This window comes from Tasmannia lanceolata, unplaced genomic scaffold, assembly GCF_043159265.1.
Source record: "Tasmannia lanceolata isolate RefF3 unplaced genomic scaffold, GAP_Taslan_0.1 ptg000020l, whole genome shotgun sequence".
NCBI classification, from domain to species: Eukaryota; Viridiplantae; Streptophyta; class Magnoliopsida; order Canellales; family Winteraceae; genus Tasmannia; species Tasmannia lanceolata.
The window spans coordinates 32816743-32822214 of NW_027518697.1; the positions used below are offsets into that span (position 1 = coordinate 32816743).

Consider the following 5472-nt stretch of genomic DNA (forward strand, 5'->3'; position numbering starts at 1 on the left):
CTTTAATTGAACTTGAAAACAAAAATACATCACATTGAAATTGAAATAAAAGATAAAATAAAGAAAACTTATTCTTTTTCTCCTTCAATGGTTGAATCATTGTCCTCCTTCAAGCCTTGATCTCGCCTTGGATTGAATCTTGAATAGTTGGATCAAAGAGAGAAAGGGATTCATCTCGTCGATACGAGTCCAACGGATCCGACCACATGCGAATCAGAGCTAAAACGAAGAAGTTATGGTCCGTTGAAGTTTTTAAAAAATAAAATAAAAAACTGCGAAGACGCGACGAGACTAAAAATTCAAGAAGATGGAAGAGAGTTCAAGAGAAATAGATATAGAGGATTTTCGGTGAAAATGATTACTAAATTAAGGGATTGAAAAAGATGTAAGGTGGAGATTAAAAAGCTAATCTTAGGAAACAAATGAAATGATAAGATTAAGGCTTGATGGGCTTTCTATATCTCTTCTAAAAGAAACATGGGTTACTTTCTTATTTTTCCTCTTTCCAAAGTTGTGTATAAAACCTTCCAATTATATCCTCAAGCAACTTTCTAAATGTTAGAAAGAAAATAATGGAAAGTTTCCAAGTTAAGGGATATGTGCATGAAACGACCAAATTGTCTCTATCCTTCGAATAAATTACAACCATGCCACATTAATTTGCAAATGGCTACTCTACCCATCCATGTAATAAACACAAACAATTATATTTGCCTCTCCCCTCTTGATTTCCAAGGAACGATCCAAGCCATCCAATTGACGGTCCACTATGTAAATTAATTGCACCCATAAACCATTCCAATGAGGTGATCCAAACCGTTGAATTCATGGATCCCAATGTGAATTTCGATCTTACCAATGGTCGCTCCTCTTGAATCATTTTTGTGGGCTGATCTTAGTTCAAATGATGGTCAATAATGTAAAATTATTTGCACCTCACAAATCACCTCCATAAGATGATCTTAACCACACATTTTGTGGGCGTTAGAATAAATTGCTTGTACCCCTCCAAATCATTTTTCAAAGTTATTCCGAACCAACCAATTGATGAACCATAGATGATCTAAACCCTTCAAATGATGGGTCACAATGGTGGTGTTCTCATATTTGATCTTTTCTTTAGAATTTCATCTCTTTAGCTCCATTTTCCATGAAAATTCAAAAAGAACCCTGAAACACCAAAAACACACAAAATACCTTAGTAGTACCGCTCTAAACATAAAATATGCATGTTTTTCCTATATACCATTCACACATAAATGTGCTCATCAACGGGCAACAAAGAACTTGGAAGTTGTAATTAATAATTTAAAAATGCAGCAGATTAATCAAGGTGGTGAAACCATAAAAAAATCAAGGTGGTGAAACTGAGTATCTCATCTATCATTGAAATGCAGCAGATTAAGCTTCAAGTAGAAGAAAAAACTGCCTCTTACTGTTTCCACATCCATTAACATGCTTGAACTTCCTCCTCCAGTGGTAGTGATGCAAGCCAAGTCTCTGATATCAAAGGATAATTATGGATTGATAAACCAAAATAAAAAAAGTCACACATACCAACAAAAGACCAAGGAAAATGACAAACTTGAAGTGTTAAAAAAAAAAAGACAACCCCATCTTATAGGCAAATGAGCAGCAACTTAGACCATGTCGATTAAAAAAAAGGGAATTTTTAATAAACTTGAGGAACTAACTTTAGATGGAGAGAAGAAAAAACACTGACCACCAAAAAAATTATCAGAAGAGAAATAACTTTAGTACGGGAGGACCTAACACCAACCCACATCACACATCAGAAATTTCTTGCAAAAAATAAACTACAAATGGGAGAAATTTCAACCCAGAAGAGACATCAAACTAATTGTTGGATGTCGTGAAAGAATATAAAAGGATGACTGCAAAATGACCAGGATGCTCATATAAATGAATGAAATAATTAAAATTTGGAGTATTTTACAATAGAAGCCCTACCAATTCCTCTTGAAGCAGCAAATTTTAGAGAGAAGAAAATGGGAAAACAAATAATCACCATTTGCAGCTCACCTCTCTGTGGCCAAAAATCTCCTTTGCCTGTGGGTATTGACGAACAATTTGAGACATATGTTCCAAGCAACTCAGAAAGAGCAAAATTGTAGCCATCCGGAAAGTTAGGAATATCATCAGTATACTTTGTATGAAGCTTTCTAGGTTCGTAAACATAGTTCCAGTCCTGTAGCGTGAATATTATCATGTTAAGATTAGAACAAATCAGCTTCATGACCAAATCCATTAGCTACCTAGATTATCTATTTCAGTTAAAACATCACCATACTAAAGATAAAACAAATAAAGAACTAAGAGAAATTCAAAATAACAAAAAAACTAAAAGAGAACTACTAACACTGTCACAGTAGCTTTAGCTCCCAATTCTGAACACGTCCGTAAAGAAGGGAAAGCCCATCAAACACACCATTAAAACCTAAATCCATGGTAAAAAAAACATATAAAATTAAAAAACATAGAAGAATTCAACATTTTCAGTAGTTAGACACAAGCATTTGAACCTAAAATCCAAAACCCATACAAAAACCCACTATGCAAAATGGAAGTAACCCACAAAACACCGAGGCTAGCTAGAACTCACAGAACACTCATCAGTTGCATTACCTTTGGTTGGATTGTAGCCCACACTAAAATAAGGCAATAAACTACAATAGTTAGATTGTAGGTCACAGAGCACTCATCAATTGCATTATCTTGGTTGTTCTAAGAAGGCTAGCTAGAACTCAACTTATCCAAATGACTCTGAACCTGCTTTATTGAGATGCTTGACCCAAATGTGGGAGGTACTTAGTTTTTTAGAGAAAATAAATGACTGAAAGCCCAGGACGCTACACAGCCAGAAGCCAGCAAAATATTATAGTATTTCTTAGAGGTTTGCGCTCTACTATCTCGGTGAAGAAAGATAGTTTGCCCAAACATATTTAGATTTTCACCCATGGCTTTTTCATTAAAATGACAGATTTGACCTGTTGCTTACGTCAATCTTCATCAACCCAAAATCATGACTATCATCCATTAGAAGACAACAAACAGGTACATTACATGAACTTTGTGCAGAAGCACATAAGTTGCTTCGACACGGACACAGATTACTCTGCCAAAATTTTCATCTTAGTTTTTCTGATGATCTAGAAGCAGAGAACTGATTACTCTGCCAATCAACATCTGCGAGAAATAAGATTCATTAAAGCTCATGTTGAATTGAAAAACTTGTAAGTCCAAAAAATTCCTTTCATTTTTAATGTTTCTTTGAACAACGAAATTATATGAATGGACTCATTAGGATATAATCCGAATAACATAAAAGCTCAAGATCTGAATAATTTGAAGAGCCTCAAAACTGAAAAAAGATTTGAAAACTTAGAAAACATTTTCCTAACAAAGAGATGGCCATACATGAAGTTCAAATTTCATAGTTAATTGTCAAATTAAAAGAAACTAAATCCATTTGGTAGGTTTTGTGTGAAGAATAGATGCCCCAATTAACACTTCATTTAGCAATTTCTTCCATTTCCACCTATAGAGCTGCTTCCAAATCAACATTGACAATAACACATTGATTTGTGCTCATAGAAAAGCTATATAAAAGCGAAGTTCAGACCATTAGCGGCTACTATTTGAAATGGCTAACATTTATCTAAGAAAAGAACATAACATTCATGGTGCAAACAGAAGTTAAAGACATGCATCAAGATATCTAAAATTCTAATGCCAAACAACTCATTTTATTGAAGACTGACTGAAAAAATAGGAAATCAACCTCGTTCATTCATGTTATTCCGGAAAAAAAATGTAATTACATAAATTTTTAGAACTCCAACAACAAAAAGAGGGGAGGACAAAATGCATAGTTATTAGAAAAAAATAAACAATAAAAAGAAGACAAAGCAGAATAAATTAAAAGTTCATTCACAACTACTCTCATTAGGGATAATGCGAAAAAAACTACCAAACTAAACATGGAAATGATATTTTCAGAATTTGAAAAATATGTAGGTCCTAGAAAGACAGGACACTTGAAAAGGACAACACAAACTAAAGTATAAAAAAGTTATCATCATTATAATCTTCTAAAAATTCCAAATAATAATAATAATAATAATAATAAATTCTACCAATGTCATGACTAAATAAATTTCTTTTATGAATGCAACTTATTTATCTTCCGAAGATAAATCTTCACTAGTCAGGTAGGTCAATCAAAGGTCAATCCAAAGTTTTCTACTACAGGATGAGAGGAACAAAAAGATTAATGATCAATAAGAAAGAAACACTGGAAAATAAGATAAATAGATCCAAGTAGGAGAAGAGGTAATGAAGGAGTATTCCAGGACGTACGGTGCCACTTGAGGGTTCAACTAAGAGCAATACTTCTAAAATAGAATAATATTCCAAAAAGTGGGTAAGCACTTGCCTGAGAAATCACTAATCCTTTCTGAACCGCTTTAAAAATTCAACAAACTCTCTAAGTTGTAAGAAAGAAATCACCCAAAAAGAAGAGATGTAAAAAAGGGGATCCATTTGAGGTGATCATAAACCTGTTCCATCTGAGAAATAGTTATGAACAATAGCCATCCATAAAGCAAAAAAGCTCCACATCTAATCACCCATGCCTTCCAACAAAATGATAATTAAATACATATACAAAGGAAGCTATAAGCAAAGTTCTCACATCAAATCATTTATCCAATCAACCTCGCCTTCCAACAAAATGATAAATACATATAAGAAGGAAGCTATATGCAAAGTCCTCACAACAATGCATTTATACAAACCCAAAATTAAGAACGCAAGTAAAACCCCAAAATAGTAAGAGAGTCATCAACTAAGAGTGATGCTTTTAATGTTGAACAATATTTCAAAAAAATTGGGATGTACTTCCATGAGAAATCACAACTCCAGGGGTTGAGCCTATAGCTCAGCTGGTAAAGACTGTGTCTTTCACCCTGAGGTCAGGGGTTCGATCCCAGCTTACGTACCAAAAGGGAAAAAAGCTAATATGTTAGTGCAAAGCTAACAAACTGGTAAAACAGACTGAGAAGGTCATTATCAAATATGTTAGTGTGTATATCAATACCCTATGCATATACCTTTGTTGTAAACTTTGGAATTAGAACTGACAAAAGTTCTAGCAACTGCTGGCTTATTTGTAAAAGCTAAAGTAATATAAGGAATTTAGATAGATGCAGCCATTCTTGTGTTCACAAAACAAAAGTGCCAAAATCAATAACCATATATCTTGTTGGATGACAGAATTAAGGTCATTGACCCAATAACAGATAAGAAGAAAATTGGACATCTTTAGCATATAAAAGAGATGTCGAAACCAGCAAGGGTTAGGCAAAAATAAAGTAACAGGTAATCTTCAAAGGAATGTGAAAGCATGTCCCAAGATGACCTACGATATCTTTCAAAGGAATACATGTTGGA

General features: G+C 33.8%; 1 long non-coding RNA gene across 1 annotated transcript; it reads right to left on the reverse strand.

The window, feature by feature from the left end:
- Positions 1-244: 244 nt before the first annotated feature.
- Positions 245-3024, reverse strand: LOC143855183 (uncharacterized). Its single transcript, XR_013237719.1, has 3 exons — positions 2381-3024; positions 2044-2209; positions 245-1500 (listed from the first exon to the last, which is right to left on the reverse strand). It is a non-coding gene; the product is annotated as an uncharacterized LOC143855183 (long non-coding RNA).
- Between the last annotated feature and the right edge of the window lie 2448 nt (positions 3025-5472).